Raw genomic sequence first — 18,878 nt, forward strand, 5'->3', positions numbered from 1 at the left:
GATGTCCATGAAGGTTTGGGACATGTATGACATGTATATCACTCAGTTTTGGGCTTGAAATCACTGCTGGTCACTCACAGAATTACAGTTTTTAGGCTGCATATATGTACCCTGGCAGTGAGGTTGCAGGAGTTCAAAGCGAAGTGAATACATAGTATTTGCACTGACTGTTTTACTCAAGGTTAAGCCACTTGGTTGTGAGATGTTTTGGACTATCAGTTCTGGGCTGAAGTTCTGTGAGATGTCATAAACAGTTCTGGGCTGAAGTTGAACTGTTAAGAAGATCTTGGTTTGTAGGTAGTCAGGCAAGGTCTACAACATGGCAAATGCTGATAGAATTGATAATGTAACCCAGATTGTGGGAGAAAAGCTTGATAGCAACAATTATGCAATATGGAAGTTCCGCATGGAGAACTTTCTGATAGGCAAAGGATACTGGGACTTAGTGACAGGTGTTGAGGCTGAACCTGAAGTTCCAGAAAGGAATCCTACAGTTGATCAAAGACGAGCGCATCGAGCCTGGATGGAAAGAGCTCGCAGGGTTTTACATTGGTTGTCATTATGTATCTCGGATGCTATGGTGATGCAAATCATGAACTGTAAATCCCCAGCAGATGCATGGAATATATTGGTCAAATACTATGGCACAACCACAAGTGCAAGGAAGATACAATTAAAGCAGAAATTTAATAACATGGAGAGGAAGAATAGATCCATACAAGATTACGTCACAGAGGTTAAGACCATAGCAGATCAGCTGGCATCTATTGGTTCACAGGTTGAAGATGAGGTTATGGTTGCAGTGACCTTAAATGGCTTGGGTCCTGAGTACAAGTCTTTTGACACTTCAGTGTCTGTGCGGGCTGAGATGCCTGACTTTAATGAGCTAGTTGCATTATTGATTCATGAAGAGATAAAGCTTGGCTTAGCTACAGGGTCAAGCAGTTCAAAGAATAAGGATGCAGTTTTTTACTCGAATCAGCGTGGTCGTGGTAGCCGTGGTAGAGGCTATGGATCTGGCAGAGGAGGCCAGCAAAATGCATCCTATAGTAATAGCAATCAGCAGTCATCAAATGCAAGAGGTGGTGGAAACTTTCAAGGCAGGGGGAGATCTAACTCCCGTGGGGCAGAGGCTCATGGTAGCAGCAGTGTTAGTCAGACAATCCAAATAAAGATAAGGATTGTCACTACTGCGGAAAGTATGGGCATATTGCAAAGGACTGCTGGAAGAAGCAGGGAAACCAGAAGGGCAAGCAACATGGACATTATGCTACGTCCAGTCAGGCAGATGACTCTGGTGATAGACTGTTTGCCATGCAGTATGTCAAAGATAAGGTTGCTAAAAAATTATCTGATGATGCAGTGTGGTACATTGACTCGGGGGCGTCGAACCACATGACCCCTCACGGTGATTGGTTCACGGATATGGTGGCTGAAAAGCATGGCTATGTATGCACAGGTGATGACACGCATCATAGCATTGAGCATAAAGGCAAAGTGCCTCTTGTGGTCCATAATGGCAGAAATAAAAATTTGCATGATGTATTGCATGTCCCTTCAATTACGAAGAACTTGTTATCTGTTGGTTAGATGACGGAGCAGAACTTGCAGGTTAGATTCAATAAGTATGGCTGCTTTATTGAAGAGTTTGGCAATGGCTGCAAGTTGATAGCTCGTGGTAACAGGATGACAGAATGTTTACTCTTGATGCTTCTTTACCAAAGCTGAATTCAGCTATGTTTGCCCATGGTTCTGGCACTGTTAGGGATTTGAAAATATTGCACAAGAGAGTGGGGCATGTCAATTTGCAAAGGCTGCAAATTATGCAACAGAAACAGCTGGTTACAGGTTTACTGAAGTTCCAATATTCAGATATTGGTCATGTATGCGAGGCTTGCCAGTTCGGTAAGCAGTCACGATTGCCATTTGTTAGGCATGTACGATAGAGTACACGTCCATTGCAGTTAGTGCACTCTAATGTTTGGGGGCTAGCTCATAATGTATCTATGGGAGGTTCCAGATATTATGTATCCTTCATTGATGACTACAATCGCTATACCTGGCTTTACATATTGAAAACAAAAGATGAGGTCTTTGCTGTTTTTCAGCAATTTAAAGCACAGGTTGAGAAGGAGTTTGAATGCTATATCTCTTGCTTGAGATCTGATAGTGGTGGGGAGTATGTATCAAATGAATTTGATGATTTCTTGGCTGAAAATGGCATTCATAGGTAGCTCACCTGCAGCTACACTCCGCAGCAAAACGGAGTAGCTGAAAGGAAGAATAGGGTTCTGATGGAAGCTGCTAGGGCTATGATGAATGAAAATCATATGTCGCTTTACTATTGGGCAGAGGCTATTATGACAGCCGTATACATTTTGAACATGACTCCCACTACATTTTGAACATGACTCCCACTGCAGGTATTCATGAGATGACACCGTTTGAGAAGTTGTATGGCTATAAGCCGGATGTAAGTCACATGAAAGTCTTTGGCTGTCTTGCTTATGTGCATATTCCAGATGAGAAAAGGAAGAAGTTGGATCCCAAAGCACATAAATGTGTTTTCATTGGATATTCGCAGGAGAAGAAGGCATACAAATGCTATGATCCCTCTACCAGGGAGACTTTGGTAAGCAGGGATGTTATCTTTGATGAGATGGGTTCTTGGTATGTATCACCATTTGCAGTGCCAGCAGATATGCCTTCCACTCATGCCTCTACAATTGATTTACAGCAGAGCATTGCTATGACAGGACCTCTAGTCAGACAGTATCCCCATGGACAGGGAGATTGAGGAGCTCGCCGTCCATTGACACTAGTATGTTAGTGAGGGGGAGACATGATGTCTTGGACAGCAAAGGAAAAGAGAAAGTTATTGAGGATGCATCTGGTATGATGACACCTGGCAGAATGACTTCTGGCTATGAGTCTGGTGATACTCTAGACAGCGAACTTGGTATTCCGACTATCTATACGCCTGGCACAAGGTAGAGCAGGTATATTTCACCTCATGAGAGAGGGGAATCGAGTAGTGCACCACAACTTAGACGCTCACATAGGGTCAGATACCCTATTGACAAGTTGACATACATTGGCTACTCTGCAAAGCATTATGCTTACATGACAAAAGTGATGGAGGTCAAAGAACCAAGTACATATGCTGAAGCAGTGAAAGATGAGAATTGGTGTGTAGCCATGGATGAAGAAATGAATGCCTTGGCTGAAAATAAAACATGGGATTTAGTACCACTGCTTGAAGGGAAAAAGACCATTGGCTGCAAATGGGTCTACAAAATCAAATGCAAGTCAGATGGCAGTGTGGAGAGATACAAAGCCAGGCTGGTCACAAAGGGGTATGCCCAACAGTATGGACTTGATTATGAGGAAACATTCAGCCCTGTTGCCAAGATGGCAACCATACACACTGTGATTGCCTTCGCTGCTGCTAAAGGCTGGAAATTGCAGCAGATGGACGTTAAGAATGCATTTCTTAACTGTGATCTAGCAGAGGATGTATATATGGTTCAGCCGGAAGGGTATGTTCACCCTGATTTTCAGCATTATGTATGTAGGCTGAAAAAGGCATTGTACGGGCTGAAACAGGCTCCGAGAGCTTGGCATGCTAGGATCAATAACTACTTGAAGAGATTGGGTTTTGCTGTTGGCAGGGCTGATCATAGCCTATTTACAAAGAAGACTGACAGTGGTTTAGTAGTGCTGGTCATATATGTTGATGATTTGATAATCATTGATGATGATGACATGGGCATACAGCATGTAATGAAGATGTTGAAATCTGAATTTGACATGAAAGACCTGGGTGAACTGAAGCTCTGTGTTGCTCTCTTTCCTGCATCCATGAAATCTAACACTCACTGCATGTCCAAGAATAGCAACAGATTGATCCATCCGCGGAAAGACAAGCCGCACTAAGTGAGAGATGGAGAAAATTAGTTGAAGAAACCAAGAAGCAGCTAAGAGACAAACCGGTCGTGCAACCGTCTGCACCTCTCCCACCGTGCCCCGATGACCTCCCTGCTGGATTCCACGCGGAGGTGGTGATTTGGGAATGGCAATAAAAAGAAAAAGACCCATTCACCTTCAGCTTCCTCATGCCTAATAGCCTGTGGAGGGTCCTACCGATCAAGGTGATGGAGAAGGTGATCGTGACGACTGGCGGCCGACTGGGATAGAAATGGCTAGAAGAAAGGGAGAGGACCCCCACTCTGTGGGGAAGGGAAGAAGCAGAGTTTTGGCAAAACAAGGTGTTCAAAATACCACATATTGTACATGGCTACAATTGTCAACCCCTATGGAGGAGACAAGTGTAAGTTATTAGCATGCTCGCCTGCATGGCTTTTTGTAACATCCTGCCCTATGAGAGAAATTACCCCACATTCGTGGCATATCCTCGTAGTAGGGTAGGTGTGGATTTTGTTGCCACCCTCCATGGGCGTTATGATTTCCCCATCATCTACAACTCCAATGCCACCTCCTTCGAATATGCCCTCCTTTTCAACTCGAGAAGCCTAAATGATTCCATGAAGCGTTTTCTCACGGACTTCTCTTCATGCCCCGATCCAGCCTTTATAACTACCTGTAATTATCTTAGGTTACTTAAGTTACTACTCAAGCAGGACCCGAAACCACAAGAGCATGGCCTGCCTCCCCTCTTTTTTGACCCTAACACCATTGACAGCTATGCCATGGCGCATTTAATGATGAGAGCTAGCCTTCTCCCCTCCTTTTGCCTAGCTCTCCTAGAGGATATGAACGACAACCAATTCACTAGGTGCAACCATCCCTTCCTCTCCACCACCTCCCTCCACGTCCGCATGAACCTCAAAGGATACATGCAAAGCCATCAATTTTTGAGAAAATCCATCTAACCCCCTTCTCCGCCTAAATCAGACAAGGAAGATTAGGTACAGACTGTCGTTCTACTAGTGTAATATTATTTTTTTAAAAAATTAAAAAAAGAGAAAAATAAAAAGAAAAATCATCCAAGGAAGAGCAAGTGGAACATTACGCATGGAATGGACAAAACAACTCACTTACAGAAGCACTTAGCACCACATAAAGCATGATCACTGCACCTAGGGGTCCTCAAGTTAGGTGTGCTCAGTGGCTTCGGTCGGCTAGCTCCGCTCCTAACCCCCTAGTACTTTTTGCTCCCCCACTTCACGCTTAGGGCCCATCAAGGGCAAGACATACCTAGGGAGGTAACACTCGCCTATGGTTAGACTTGTCACCCTAAGCTACTTGCACTGCATCTCCCTTTGCACGAATGGGGTCCCCAAGCGTGGGATATCACCCAGGCTAGCCTGTGATTAGACCCAACTCCCCATTCCACCAACACAAGCACAATGCACTACACAATAAGGTAGACATCCCCCTTAGGTAGAGCATCGCACCCTTTCCTTCCAAGCATCACAAAGGCGACCACCACTGACTTCAGAGGCCCCCATCAACCACTTGTTATCCGTTTGGCTTCTTGAACAAACCTTATTATCAAGCTTCCATGAGCACCCGAGTTTACATGTGGCCCTGCCCTTACACGACTACTTCGTCAACTGCCTCTTAAACCCCAACAGTCGCCAAGAGTGCCATGGAACTGGCACCATCTCGGAGGGGGGTAATGTTAGCCCCAAGCCAAGAAGGCAGAAGAATGCCCAAGCCGAGAAGGTGGAAGAATGAATGAAAAAGCGGGAAGAAGATGGAAAAGGAGCAAAGACATGCAAGCGGCCTCTAAAGCTAAGCTGGGCCAAAAGTGTAATTTTAAATGAAAGGCGCCTCAAAAACTCTAAAAACTCTTGTAAAAGAGCACTAGGCTCCCTTCTGTGCTAGTTGTAAAAGAATAGACGGGTATAGGCTTAGGGCATGAAGCAAGAAGAGAAAATTAGAAAAAGGGACCTTGCCACAATGGCCGGTCATGTAAAAAGGGATGGGTGCCCATGGGGTTTTAGGGTTTGTATATATAAAGTTCAAAAAGTGAATGGAAGCTCATTCTTTGGTGTGTGGCTAACAAGAGCTCTTCTCTTCTTCTCCTCTTCTTGCTTGTGTGTGCTCTTGAGAGAGGGAGTGTGAGAGTGTGAGAGAGTGAGTGTGTGAGAGTGAGGGATCAAGAGGGTGAAGCTCTTCACCATCTCCTCTTCTATTATTCTCTTCTCTTCTCTTCTCTTCTCTTCTCTTGCGGGCACAGCTATGGTGGATGGAGCTTGGAGATGGAAGAGGCTTGAGGATGCTTGAGGTAGCACGTAGGATTGTGGAGCTACCGGTGTGTGTGAGAGAGAAGACAACTCATATCGGCATCAAGGTGAGCTCACTACACTCGTAGGATCGACGATGCATTGGCTATGTGAGAGGTAGCCATTAGAGCTCACTTGGAATCCTTGAACTAATAAGCGGTTCGTGGGTCTTGGCAGTTGAGCAAAAGCTCCCATAAAAGGAGAAGATGATGAAGAATAAAAGAGAAGGGAAGAAGGGAGATAGGATATAGAGGGAGGGGGGGAGTAGAGGAAAAGAAGGATAGGAGGAATGTTTGATCGGTCTTGACATGCTTGGCCTATGCCACTACTACATGCCCGTTACATTATTTGGAGTTGGATGCCACTAAGCCTTGCTTTGGCTTAACATTTGATTGCTCAGAGCTTACTTTGGCTATTTCTCCGCTTTCTAGAGTTATAATTTGGATGTATTTGATGTCTATGGATGCTATGTATGGATGCTACACAGCCTATGTGCTCATGAGGTCTTATTGATGCTTGATCTTGGATCTTGTGGCACTAGTGCTATCGTATGCCCTTGTTGAGTTTCTTTGCTTGATATTTACGGCTTTTGTGCCAGTGGGAGAGTCTTGATACACTTGAAAGACATTGAGCAAGCAATTCATGCTACTTGAGCATTCAAATACTTGAGATTGGGATCTTCACTTGGATGTTGGATGGTTGATATGCCGTGGTCCTCATAGATATACTTGATCTGATTTGGGCTTTGCACTTCTTGAGCATATGCCTCTTCATGTTAGGTCTTGCCAGTGTTGTGTACACTTTGCCCTATTACACAGGGGGTGTGCCGGCTCATTTGGCATGCTTGGGTGTTTGCTCGATATCCATATGACTGTCACATGATGATTTATGCTCGCTTGATGCTGGTTATGCTTTGACAGTCAGTGGTTGACTTGGTGCATTCATTTTGCCTACAATTTGCTCTCATTGTACCTGGTTCTAATTTATTACTGCAAGTAGTTATGCACGGACTAACGTGGAATTTTCATGTTGAATCATTATGATTTTATGTACTTTTGATGGTAATTGGTGGGTAGCATCATTAGCTATCAGATCGTGGTCATTTTGCCTTGGTTTTGGTGGTATTTTGACTGTTTACAACAAAAAACAACAAGCAATTTTGAAATGTCTGCACCATTTTGGACTACAATATGGCATCTTCTTTCACTAACAGTGCTATCTTCAACATCACTAAGCTTGATGGTATGAATTATACCTACTAGAAGAGCCAATTTTGGCAGGTATTGGTGCAGAAATCTCAGATAAAGCCACTAAGGATGCATTGTGAGCAGCCTGAAACTATGACTGATGACGATTGGGATGAGCTTGATCAGTTATGCAAGTCCACCCTCATCTTGTCTCTCACTGAATAAGTACATTACAATGTGGTTGAGGAAGCACAAAGAGCTTGGCAGCTTTGAGATAAAATCAAGAATCTTTATGACAAGAAAAGTTCAACAAGTTAGATGTATTGGCTGAAGCAACTTATGGACGTGCACATGAAGGAAAATATGACAATGTTTGCTAATTTGAGCCAGTTCCATGCTATTCTCAAGAACTTGAGTTTGTAGGGCATTGCCTTTAATGATGAGGTTACTCCATTGTTTTTGCTTGGGACTCTGAGTGAGTTATGGGATGTATTCCACACTGCCTTATGTGCTCCTGCTACTGTTTTTGAACTTCCCTGATGCAGAGAGTGCTCTTTTGGAGGAAGAGATCAACCGTAAGAACTTGGATGCCTCTCTGTGTCACATGCTTTGATTGTTAGAGGCAAAGATGGTAATGGAAAGAATGACCGTGGGAATGGTTGTGGCAAAGGCTCACAGAAGTCTAGGTCTAAGTCGCATGGTAAGTCATGCAACAAGTCCCGTGGGAGAAATGCTAATGTGACATGTCATCATTGCAGCAAGAAGGGTCACATCTGCCCACAGTGTCATGAGTTGTGCAATGAGAAGCACAAAGAGAAGGGGAAAGACAAAGTACCATGAAAAGTCTTCTCATCGCAGCATGGTACCTATGAAATCCAGTGTGAAAATAGAGGAAATCAATGCCATGCAGACTGATGACTCCGATGGGAAGTACATACTTGCAGCTAGTTCTTGTGATGCTATGCCGTTGATCAAGGTTCACTCTATGTATGTGCAGTGGTGGATTTTGGATTTTAGTGCTTCATTTCATGTTACACCATGCCATGAGTGGTTTCACTCCTATCGCATTGTCTCTGGTTCAGTTCACTTAGGTGATGACATGTCACTTGCTATTGTTGGCATTGGAGATGTACGGCTGCAATTCTCTACTGGCAGCACTTTTTTGTTATAGGATGTATGTCATGTACATGCACATACACGTAGTCTTATGTCTGCAGGGTAGCTTGATGATGCTAGATTTCATGTTTCATTTTGGGATTCTACTTGGAAGATCAGCTGTGGCAGAAAACTTGTACTTGCTAGAGCTGCAAGGCTTGTAGCCTCTATCGTCTTGTAGTTGATGGGTCCTCTATTGACCATGTTTTGTTATTGAGTTCCATCCCACATGTATCTCTTTGGCATGCTTGTTTGGGCCATATGTCCTTGAAGGGAATGAATATGCTTTCTAGTTTTCAGTACTTACCGCCCCTTGACTATGCATGTTTTGATTCATGTGAGCATTGTCTTTATGGCACATAGACTAGGAATATGCATAAGAAGTTTGGTAGGACATGCATGAGTGAGCCCCTAGCATTGGTACATTCAAATGTTTATGGGCCTATGCCATGTCAGTCTATGGGTGGTGCAAAGTATTTTGTGACGTTCATTGACAAATTTTCCCGTAAAGTCTAGGCTTACCCCATTAAGCTTAAGTCAGATGTCTTGGCTGTGTTTTTGCCCCCTATAACCCACCCCAGAATGGTTTGGCTGAGCAGATGAATAGAACCATCCAGGAGCATGTACGCAGTATGCTTAGCCATGCAGGCCTACCACAAAGCTTTTGGACTAAGGCAGTCAGTCTAGCTGTGCATGTCAGAAATAGATCACCTTTCAGTGGTTTGGATTTCCACGTTGCAGAGGAGATATAGACAGAAAAAACTCTGTCTTATGTGCATCTACGTGTCTTTGGATGTGAGGCATTTTTCCATGTAAACTGGATCCTAAGAGTGTCATATGCATTTTCCTTTCCTATGGAGATGCAAATGAGATGGGTTACCACCCCTGGGATCTGCAAGCATGGAAAGTCATCCACAGCCATGATGTAGTCTTTCATGAAGGCAAGATGCATAGGCAGCCTGAGAAGGTGGTAGAGATACACAGGGGTATATTCCAAAAAGAGCCACGTGCTCCTGCATAGCCAACTGGATAGCCTACAACAATAGTTGGTACACATGACCAGGGTATTGGACAAGATGTTGGACATGCGGCAGAGCCTGTAGTGAGATGGCGGTCTACTAGAGCTAGACGCCCACCTGATCAATTGGAGCCCTTGATGCATTATGTCTTGGTTACAGATGCAGGAGAGCCTCTCACCTATGATGAGGCGATGCACAGGGGTGAAAATCACTCCTAGGAGAGGGCTATGCAGTCTGAGATGGCATCCCTGCATAAGAATATGACTTGGGATTTGGTTGCATTGCATAACGGCAAGAAGGCTTTGCCATGCAAATGAGTGTACAAGCTAAAAAGTACCCCATGAGCACCGCAAGCTAGGTATAAGTCAAGACTTGTTGCTATGGGTTTTAAATAGGAGCATGGAGTTGACTTTGATAAAGTATTTTTCCATGTGGTCAAGATGACCATCCTACGCTTGGTTTTGGCCTTAGTCGTGCATCTTGACTTACACATGTATCAAATGGATGTCAAGATTGCATTCTTGCATGGGGATTTGCATGAGGAGATATACATGGAGCAGCCTAAGGGCTTTGCAGAACCTGGAGCTTTGCAAAACCTGGCAGGGAGCACCTAGTGTGCAAGTTGAAGAAAAGTTTTTAAGGCTTGAAGCAGACACCTAGAGAGTGGTATCATAAGTTTGATGCCTTTATGCAGTTGCAGGGCTATAGCAAGAGTGCTATGGATTCGTGTCTTTACACAAAGAAAGCAAGTGATGGCTCATTGCTTATTTTGGTACTTTATGTGGATGATATGTTGATAGTAGGGAAAGCTTGTGATGAGCTATATACTCATAAATCTTAGCTGAAGAAGAGCTTTGAGATAAAGGATTTGGGACAAGCCTCTCACACTTTTAGTATGCACATTCAACGAGACATGCATTAGGGACTACTTTACCTCTCATAGAGGGAGTACATTCATAAAGTCCTTGAGCATTTCCGCATGCATGACGTGAAGCCTATTGGCTGTCCATTACCTTCGTATATGAAGGTTTCACAGGCCGATTGTCCGTAGACAGATGAGCAAAGGGCCGAGATGGACAAGATCCCTTATGCATCAGCCGTGGGTAGTTTAATGTATGCCATGATAGCCACTCGTCCAGTTATTGCATTTGCAGTTGGTGTTGTGGCACGCTATATGGCTACACCTGGCAAGAAACATTGGGATGCCGTGAATGGTATCATGAGATACCTGAAAGGCACAATGGATATGTGTATTTGCTATGGCAGCTAGAATACAGGAGTTGTGGGGTACACTAACTTCGATTATGCACGACATGCAGATAGTAGGAAGTCCACTTTGGGCTATATATTCACCTATGTTGGAGGTGCTGTCTCTTGGATATCCTGGGTTCAAAAGTGTACGGCTCACTCTACCACTGAGGCTGAGTATGTTGCAGCCATTGAGGCTTGCAAGGAGGCCATATGGTTGGGCCGTTTGGTTCATGACCTTGGGATTGATGCTATACCTACACTGCATTCCAATTCTATGAGTGCTATTCAGCTAGCCAAGAATCCGGTCTTTCATGTGAAGACGGAAAACATTGAGGTAAGGTATTACTTCATGCGTGGGGTCGTGGAGGACAGGTCTATTGACCTTGTCAAGATCTCCACTGTCGAAAATCCTGCAGATCTGCTCACGAAAAGCCTTACTACAGAGCACTTTGTCTTCCTTAGGAGATTGATGGGTGTTGGATGAGATGATGTTTTTCCTCATCTTGTTGTACATGTGTACATTGTACTGTCTTTTCATTTTCTTTTCACTCCTCACTAGGAAAGATTCTCCTTTAAGTGGGAGGTTGTTGGGGGTAAAGGCATCTCCGCCTAGCCGCCTATGTATTACTACACTGACAGTACTCGCCACTGCATACTATTGGTGGTGGGCGCCCATCACCGTCACTTTATTCTTTATTCTTTTAGTGACAATTTGAATAAAGGAAAGCTCGGTCACATTGTGACTGTTGGAGTTCCCATTTGGTCTCTCTCTCTTTCTTGCTCTTTCTCTCATGCCACAGCTCTTCCAAACAAGCTTCGATCCTTCTTAACTTTCACTACAGGGAAAATAGACGCCTGGAGCTAGAAAACGAGGAGTTGAAGAAGCAAAGAGAGGAGGCAAGAAAAGAGCAACATGTGGCAAAAGCACAAAACAATGAAAAGGCCATGAGGAAGTTGGTAGAGCTCCATAACCAACTTCAAGCCTCTCTCCATGAACACACAATCCTAAAGGAGCAAGCAGAGCACCGAAACCAAGAAAAAGAACAAAAGCATGTATTATGGTGGGAGCATAGCAGGTAATTGCCACTCTAGCCCAGTACTAGAATTAAGGGTTGCACTAGATAAAAGAGAAAATCGAAGAATGGGCAGCCAAGAATGAGGGCAGAATCAAAGACTTAGCTTACCGACTGGCATGTTCAGAGAGTGAATGCCTCATGGCCGAGAGAAAAGTTGCAACCGTAGAGACGGGGATGTTTGAGCAACAAATAAATTTTTTAAACACAATGTTAAATGTAACAGAGTCAAGAGAAGAAGAGACCCTTGAGGAAGTCAAGAGGAAGATAGATTTGGCAAGGAGAGGGCTTCAACATGGCCTCCATGCAAAGGCACGCAAACTTAGTACGGGTTTAGGAGCAGAGGAGCAAAGAGCCCATTTGATCTTAGCCAACTTAACCACGCAAGAACTTGAATTTCTAGGGTTTGGGGAGCTAGAGCAATAGACTAGCCTCTTCCACAAGAGCCGACAGAGCCAATTCATGTAGAAGAGTCTAACTTTGAGTAGGACCAAGAGGAAGAAGAAAAACTGCATGAGCCGAGCCTCCCTCTGCAACAACAAGCACGACCAAAAGAGCAAGGAGAGGAAGCCATACCATCCAAAAGAATGGTGGAGATGAGGCACAAGCGGAGAGAGCAGATAGAACCAATACACAGAAAATTCAAAGCCAAATCCGCTGCATGTTCCACATGTGGCTATCCCTTAAGGAGAGGATGCGACCTTGTTAGCAATGGAAAAATTGCAGTCGCTCTTTCGAGTTCGCCTTCACCTTTCCTTGAACATGATTGGTTGGGACGGGACAAGGCAAAGCTAGAAAGAAGATGGTTGGAGAAACAAATGAGACACCCCACAAGGTAGAAACATGAGCCTATGGATTATTGGGAAGACAAGGTGGTGGAGGTGACTTGGAGAGTGGAAGAGTATGAGGCTCAACTTAAGTGGTGCTGAAACATCTAGGACTCTAGCTTAGAGACCTGGATGGGTTTTTGTAGCACCCTGCTACACAAGAGGGATGATCCTACCTACATGCCCTACCTGTGAAGGATTCAAGTTGACTTCAACTAGGAGGTGCATGGTAGGTATGACTTCCCTATGATCTACAATGTGAATGCCTCGTCTGCTGAAGAATGCCTGACCTTCACTAAAAGGGACTTCCGACCATCAATAGCATGTTTTCTCAGAGATTTTTTCTTGTGCTCACATCCTACTTTCATTACCACCTCTAACTATCTCCGTCTTTTGTGAATACTACTAAAACAAAAACCTACTACAGAGGAAGAGCAGTTTTAGTATCCCTCTTTTTTGATATTAATGCAAGAATAGATAGCTATGCAATGGACTTGTGATGAGAGCCACCCTCTTGCCATCATTTTGTATGAGCTTATTAGAGGATATGAGTGACAGTAGAGTCACTGGGTAAAACCACCCATTTTTGTCATCTATGCTCTCTCAAAGTAAAAGTTAACTTGAAGGGCTATATGCAAAGTAGGGCCTTCTTAGGCAAATCCCTTAAGTCTCAACGCAACTTAGCAACTTAACCCTTGCTCATGAAACGAGATGCCACTTAATGCTTTCTCTTTGTAATCAAAAGAAAAAGAAAATAAAAATAAAATAAAATAAAAAGAAAAGAACAAAAGAGAAAGAAGCGGAAAAGAAAAGGAACACAAACATGAAATTTGTCTATTTGTACTCTATAAGTGTCACAATCATTCACAGGGGGTTCACTCATAGTAAAGAAGACATGTCACCTGCGTGCAAGGACTTCTTAAAAAACCCCTATTTATGAAGCTTGTAAGATTAATATACCCCCCTATTTAAGCTTATAAGATATATACATGTATGACTTTTTATGTATCCCCTTCTTAAATGTAAGTCTTCATAGAACATATACTAACTTTCTTTTTAAAAGTTGGAATTATCCTAAACAATTAAAAGTATCAAAATGGTCATATCACAAAGTGATTTATGTAGTGGCACTATCCCCTCCTTAAATTTAAGTTCAATATAGGAAATTAAGAGGGGTCTACCTCTAATGTATATGCTTAAGTGTCCCCTTCCAAAAAACCCCCTCCCTTACATTCACGTGATACCGTACAACATCTATAGTGAACCCCTTGGGCAATCATTTCACGTAGGGACGACCTTAGCACTTCACCACTTCACAACTTAGGGCACATCAAGGGCATGATATTTTAATAGACATATCTCCGTAAGTCGTTCACAACACCTTCCTTTACATGAACTAGATCCTCAACTATGGGACAACACCTTAGGCTTTGACCTATCTCCCAGTTCCACCATCACTTGCACAGTAAGGTAGACATGACCCCCTAGGAAATACACTCTTCTTCTTTTTAGGTACATTGTACGGTGGCGTGGCAAGCTAACAACTATAGAGGTCCTCATCAACCAACCATCTATCTTCAACACCGACAACCTTCAAAACCGGCTCCAGAGAGCGTCCTCAATATGACTTACCTCTCCAAAGGCACCATGAATCATTCCACACCGACCCTCAACCTTTTTAGCACATACCATCAAGTGCCATGGGACTAACACTCAGCTTAGAGGGGGGTAATGTTAACCCTCAAAAGACCAAGAAGAAAAAATTTGGAAAATCGAAAGTGGAAGACAATCCCAAGGCAAAAGAAAGATAGAGGAGAGAGGCGAACTTAGAAAAATTTGAAGACATGAAGTGCATGAAAAATTCTAAAATGTGGAAGGTAGCACACAAGAATAAGCACACCTTAATATTGCAACAAGAAGAGTTCCAAGCACTTTATAATTCATTTTGTAAAAGAGTGACGGGCACTCTCCTGTGCAAGTTGTAAAGAATGAGAGCCGCAAGCTAAGACTAATGCTAATAGAAAGGATGAGAAAATAAAGTAGAGGAAAGAACAAAGGTTGGATCAAAAAGGGGATGGATACCTAAGGAGGGGATAGGGTACATATAAAAGTCAAGAAATGAATGAAGAAGCTCATTCTTGTGTGTGGCCAAACTTGTTCTCTTCTTACTTCTTGCTCTTGCTTCCTTCTTGTGTATGAAAGTGAGAGAGCGTGTGTGAGAGAGGAGTTGTGTGTGAGAGAGTGAGGGACCATGGAGAAGCTCTTCTTCTTCTCTCTTCATCTTCTTTTTATTCTCTTCTCCCTTCTTGCCCACATGGTTATGGAGGTTGAAGCTCGAAGCTTGGAGATGGAGCTTGTTTGAGAGTGCATCTTGAATCGTGGAGCTACTGGTGGATTTGTGGAAGGAGGCACTCAATTGGATTCAAAGGTAAGCTCACTACATTCATGTGTGGGAGAGTGCGCACGACTATGTGAGAGGTAGCCATAACTCTCAGCTTGAAATACTTGAAGCAATAAGCAGTCCGTGGGTCTTGGTGGTTTGCTCACAAGAGCTGTAACATTTTGCTTCTGTTGTTGGGACTGGCACTCAGCTCCTCCAACAAGGGATAATGTTAACCCTTGGAAGACCAAGATAGAAAAAATTGTAAAACTAGAAGTGGAAGACAATCCCAAGGCAAGAGGAAGACAGAGGACAAAGGCGCACTCGGAAAAATTTGAAGACACAAAGCACAAGAAAAATTCTAAAATATAGAAGGAAGGGCACAATAATAAGTACATCCTAATATTATAACAAGAAGAGTGCTAGACGCATTGTAATTCATTTTGTAAAAGAGTGCCGGAGCTCTCTCCTGTCCAAGTTGTAAAGAATGAGAGGTGCAAGCTAAGATGCTAATAGGAAAAATGAGAAAATAGAGTAGAGGAATGGACAAAGGTGGGACCAAAAAGGGGATGGTCACCCAAGGAGGGGATAGGGCATGTATAAAAGTCAAGAAATGAATGAAGAAGCTCATTCTTGCGTGTGACCAAAGTAGTTTTTTTTCTTGCTTCTTGCTCTTGCTTCCTTCTTCTTGCTCATGAGAGAGAGAGAGAGAGAGAGAGAGAGAGAGAGAGAGAGAGAGAGAGAGTGTGTGTGTGTGTGCACAAGAGAGTGATGGATCGTGGAGAAGCTCTTCTCCTCTCTTCATCCATATCTTCTTTTCTTCTCCCTTCTTGTCCACATGGCTATGGAGGTCGAAGCTTGGAGCTTGGAGATAGAGCCTGTTTGAGAGTGCATCTTGAATCATGGAGCTACGTGCGAATTCGTGGGAGGAGGCACTCGATCGGATTCAAAGGTAAGCTCACTACATTCGTGTGTGGGAGAGTGTGCATGGCTATATGAGAGGTAGCCATAGCTCTCGACTTGAAATGCTTGAAGCAATAAGTGGTCTGTGCATCTTGGCGGATTGCTCACAAGAGCGACAATAGACTCAAATGAACCAAGCTATAAGAAGAAAATACCTGCTTCTGCTAGAAGTGAATCCAAAGTGTCTAAGAGTAAAACAAAGCTCAATGCACAAAGCTCATAGCAACCAAGTACCCAAAATGCATCAAGTATACATCGAGGAGCATATACATACACACTTTCTTCAATCACACAAGTGAAAATCATTAAAGCAAATAGCCATTGTCCAAATACAACCAACCGAGCTCAAATCTAAGGCTCAAGGATTACCATAAGCATATCCATACACAATGATCAATGCCAAGCATCAACATAACCATATAGCATTTTGGAATAATATGTAGGCATTCAATACATAGATATTCACTATGAATGCTTGTCATCCATACACTAGCAAACCCTACAATAACTAAGCTATTCAAGCTCTAGTTAGACCAAAAGTATTTTCCAAAGTATCAATGCATCATCTATAGGTCAATTGTTGACCTTAATCCTTGCAAATGGAGATCAAGATCAAGTCAAAGAAGTCGAGAAGAAACATAAAGTGTTGGACAATGAGCAATAGGAGTAGTAGGTTGGGTTGAAATATGTGAGACATAGGGGAAGTATTCTTAAAAATGCATAAAAATTTGAGGGATGTTTCTTGCTCCACTTCTTGACTAGTACTGATCCCAATGGTTGATTATTGAAGCTTAAATTAATGGTGGGAAGGTCCCGAATAGGATAAAAGGGTTGAAGATGATCCGTGGAGGAATGGAGCTTATGTATATCTCATTGACTAGTTTTCATGGAAGCTAAGCTGAAGATCTCTTCCTAGGTTGAAGTGAATGTTGAAGAAGCTCCTTAAATAGCCGTTTTGATACAAGTTGAAGGGTAGAGTAGGAGTGGAAGTAGGGGTAAAAGCAAGAGAAAAGAAAGAGCTTTGGAAGTTCAAGCAAGAGAGAGCAATATGGTATATAGAAACTTTAACATTCACAATGTGTGGCCTACTTTTCCTTATTCTATTGTCATGTAAAGCATAAAGAATAAAGTGACAATGATGGGTGGCTACCACCTGTAGTGTATAGGTGTGTAAGTAGTAAGTACAAGTAAATGTAGGCATCTAGGCATAGGTGGCCTTTAACCCCTGATAATCACATGCACATGTAATAACAGTGTAGAGTGCATTTGTATTTCTTTGTTTTCAAGCATTAAAAGAAAATTATAATGTAAAATTTGGCTGGTAGGATTACTTTGATCCAATGGTGCAATTGACTTAGCATTGATCCTCAAAACTATATCCAAGTCCTCATATGAGTCCATGATGGCATTGATCTTAGACTACTGCTACTACAATCATTGCCATTAGTTGACATCACTCATGGACCTTTCTATTAAAAACAATGGATTTTGCTTATAGTGACCTATTACTCATAGTTCTTGAGACTCTAATACTACAAAAAAATATGGCATATGGAAGATAACAACATATACAAGTACAAGAGAGAGAATAGAAGAGAGTATATTTTTCTATTTAACCAAATAAATAAATTTGGTGGTTAATGACTACCCACACATGCACTCCTACAATCTTTGATGGTGATCTAGATAGATGTTGAAATACATGAAAATAAGTTAAGACATGAGAGGATTTTCTATGTAGATATATAATGTTGAAGATTGACTAGTCATGATTGTATATGGGTAGTTCACCTTGACTCATAGCTTTTGTAATCCAACCAACCCATAAATCCTAGTTAGAAACACTTGGAACAAAGGGGTAGGTGCACCTTAGAACTTGTCAATGATGTATAACACTACCCTCATTATCCCTTGTGCACTACTCGATCCAATGACCAAGTCCACATACGCTATCTCATAACCATCTAATATAGAAGGCTAAACTGCTTCTAGTGTCTAAACTTGAAACCCTACCAATGTCCATGCCCATCATGGCTTCAACTCATTTGAGGGCCCTACAACATTGGGTACTTGGAGCATAGGTGGATAACAAAGAGATGGGTTGAATACCCTCTAATAATCTTGGATAAAAGATGATAAAGGCCATGCCAACATTTAGAAAGGAAAAGCTAGCCTAGCTTGCTAACATCGGACCTCAAACCTAGTAGGACCCTTAGAGCCTTAAGATTCAACATATTTTAAGGACCAAACATAAGATAATATGCATAAATTTAGATCTAGCTAATGTCACAAAGAAAGGAAACATATACACAAGGGAGAGAGTTAACATACTCAACAATGAAGTTCTTAAAGTGTGGAAAGTCCACTTGTGTAAAACAACATGCACTTCAACATAACCATGTCCGATGGATTAAGGGTGAAGCTGATAGAAGTGTTGAAGGGTTGGCCATGTTTGATTATGTGAGTGTGGTTGTCTATAAAGAAGATTGTGATAACAAGCTAGTGTTCTTGGCAATAGGATCAAGATAATACATATGGAGATGAGAATATGGAAAATCTCTATTGTTGTATTCCAACAATGAAAAGGTACATACAGTTTACACCAAAAGTTAGTAACTTAGATAATTATATTCTTAGTTTAGTGAAAGAGTGGGATTGGATGCATATCCTAGCTATGCTAGAGTTTATGAGTAGGAGTCTAAACGATGTTAAAAATTAAGAGTGAAAGCATACTTGTAAACCAAATCTCCCTAAGTGAATATGTGAACATCA

Source organism: Lygodium microphyllum, chromosome 2 (genome assembly GCF_053477565.2).
Source record: "Lygodium microphyllum isolate KBCC chromosome 2, Lygodium_microphyllum_v1.1.10, whole genome shotgun sequence".
NCBI lineage: Eukaryota > Viridiplantae > Streptophyta > Polypodiopsida > Schizaeales > Lygodiaceae > Lygodium > Lygodium microphyllum.